At 37.1% G+C, this 3,016-nt stretch overlaps 1 long non-coding RNA gene across 1 annotated transcript; it reads left to right on the top strand.

Annotated features, from left to right (window-relative positions):
• Nucleotides 1–217: 217 nt before the first annotated feature.
• LOC308292067 lies at nucleotides 218–1,072 on the top strand. The gene is made up of 3 exons (XR_013962381.1): nucleotides 218–337; nucleotides 592–665; nucleotides 850–1,072. It is a non-coding gene; the product is annotated as an uncharacterized lncRNA (long non-coding RNA).
• Nucleotides 1,073–3,016: the final 1,944 nt, after the last annotated feature.

Here is a 3,016-nt window from a genome sequence, read left to right as displayed (position 1 = left end):
GATAATGCCAGAGCCCTGTTTTGGATGTACTGCTCCAGAGCACATCTAGATATAAATGCACAAAAAGGCGGTGGCACTACGAGACCTGCTCTGAAGACCTGTCAGGTAAATAAACATTTCAAGCAGCAGGGAAAACACTTGTCCCTCATTGCCATTCAGGGATATTTCTTAATGTTTATTTGTTAATGTGCTTAAACCTAGAGAAAATATCTGGAGATTCACACCACTGGAGTCCATGTGGTATATGCCAGAAAACCAGTATTCAGCACTGCAAAGTACAGTCAAGTCAAGTTGGAGGATTAAGATGGCCTTCCAGACATCCCAACTGTGTTTACAGGTGACTTTATCCACTCTACATTGCATGTACTCAAAATTGGAAGTATTTATTGGATATTTGTAAAGTTAAAATTGTTCTGCTTGCTAAGAGCCAGACTGTCTGGTATAGATACTGTTCTGTTCCTCATGGATGTGCTGTTTTGAACTTCAAAGTGCACACTATTTATGCCTGTATAACATTTGTTTGTATTTTTAAGTAATTACTAGGTAAGAGTGACTTAATATTGGGTCTGATTGTATTTGTATTCCTTACAGTAACACAAGGCTGCAGCACATTACAAACTGCTATTCAAGGATCAAGCCTGCTTCACACTGGAATTCATTTAAAGGTAACTTTAGGCTTGAAGGCAGAAAGATAAAGTTAGCATTTGTGTGAATTAACTTCTGACTTGTTTAGGATTTATGTTTGAGCATAAATATGTGCAAAAAATAAATAAATAATGTTTTTTCTTTGTATTTTAAGATTTAGAACAATCCATTCACTACTTATACTTGTTCTTTGTTCCCTGCCAGATTGTCATGTTGCTGCATTCCAGCCATCAGTTCCTCATGGATACTTACTGCTTCAGACCTTCTGCATTGGACTTTTGGCATCAATCCAACTGCTCCTTAACTTGTTTGCCTTTCTGTGAGTTGTCTCATTTGTTCAAAGAAGGAATTACTTTTTTATGTGCGCTTTTAGAAATGTAAATATATTATTCTTTATTTTCATTCTATACTACAGTGAATGGATAACTTGTTGGAGGGTGTGACCTCATGTTTTTTTTTACAGTTTTAATAAATGTTTTATTGCAGATCTGACTGGGTTTTATTTTGTGTTTGAAGAAGATCTACATGTTGCTTTTTACAACCTGTAAAAAGGTTTCCAAGAAGGTACAAGATTTTCACTGGGGGTACAGAAATGGTTTAGAGGTACAAACAAGAAGGTACAATGTTGTCACTATAGGGGTACATAAATTATTTAGAGGTAAAAACAAGAAGGTACAATATTGTCACTCGGGGTACAGAAATGGTCCTTATAAGGTACAAACAAGAAGGTACAATAATGTACCAGTGTTAAAGGTACAATTCTGTACCCAGCGAGGGTACGCCCCCAGCGACGAAGCCTTTGTACCTTTTAAGGTACAAAACCGGCCCTTTATTTCTCTGTGTGTAGGATATAGAAGTCGGAGTTCAAGTGGTTTGTAATCAGAGTCAGATTAATATATTCCCCGCAAATTACACAAGCACTGACTGAGATGGAGATCTGTCGTTTCTGTAGGCTATCCAAGTTACACAACCATGAGATGAGATCGGAGATCTGTTTTTCTCTCCATCTACTCTACTCCCTGTGTTACAAAAAAAACATGTTTGCACATGCAGTGTTCATTTCAATCCTGGTAGAGACACTAATATTAATATGAGATATGATCAATTAAACGTGCCACAATATAAATCCAACAGCCAGGCCCATTAGTCGTCAATAGATTTGAAACGTGAATATGGTCTAAATCCATTCCCATTGCCTAATACACTTACAATGGCATCCTCCTCCTGTGTCCTTCCCGTACGTGTTCCATGAACATCATTGCTGAATTAATGGCCTTTGTTTTTTGATATTGTGATTAGTGTAATTGATCATGTTCATGAAAATGTGAAAGTGTGTCTCTTACCAGGTGATTAAATCAGTCAGATAACCATGGCATTGATCCGACCAGTCCTATAAGGACAACAATTAATCCCGATGCTATTGCAGATAGTTTTTTGTCCAGGCATTTGCAGTAAGGAATCAATGTAATTAAGTGGTTTATAATCAGACTCAGATTATCCCCCGTGCATGTGTCAGAGTTACTTGCACAATATAAGCACCCGTGGTCCCCCTCTTCCCTCTATGCTACAAAACCTGTTTACATTATGTCTTTAATCACCTAGTAGAGACACCCTTACAATATGATCAATTAAACTTACTCTAATATCAAAAAACAACAGTCGTTAAGTCGTCAATGTTGTTTATAGAACACATCGTAGTGAGTTCAAGTAGGATAGAGACCTGATCTTTGAATATATGGCAGGATCGACGCCAGTTTAAAAGTATTTTCTGCAGGTTTGAAACTATTTAGGATAGGATTGTGTTGTGTTGCGTTGTGTCAGTGTGTAAATCCTTGCATGATAACAAGCTGTTAATGGCTGTAGACAACTGGAATTCATTTAATGTGCTCTATAACCATCATTGATTAATTAATGCTTTTCGTTTTTTGATACGATAAGTTTAATTTATCATTAAAAAAAATGTAACAGTGTCTAATACCAGACGGATAGTCTAGATAACCCATGGTCTTTGATGATGCGACCTGTCCTTAATAATATCAGACAATATTTAATCCCAAAGCTGTTTAATTTTAAATGCATCATTTTTTGTCCATTGGCAACCAAGGAATCAATGTAAGACATTGCAATTAATTAAAACATCGCTATACTATTAAAAATCACACCCGTGTGAAGTGGAGCTGTGTGTGTGTGTGTGTGTGTGTGTGTGTGTGTGTGTGTGTGTGTGTGTGTGGATCATGTGTACCGATTTTTGTGACATTTGAAGAAAATATGTAGGAAAAGGAGCAAAAAGTGTGTTTTGGAGAAAATTCAAGATGGCGGAAAATCTATCATGGCGCAAATGGGCGTGGCCTATATGGGGAGATGCGTCATG

This window comes from Nannobrachium achirus (genome assembly GCF_963921795.1).
Source record: "Nannobrachium achirus genome assembly, chromosome: 9".
NCBI lineage: Eukaryota > Metazoa > Chordata > Actinopteri > Myctophiformes > Myctophidae > Nannobrachium > Nannobrachium achirus.
The sequence above is the reverse complement of the archived record's forward strand: the minus strand, read 5'-3'. Positions and strand labels throughout refer to the sequence as shown.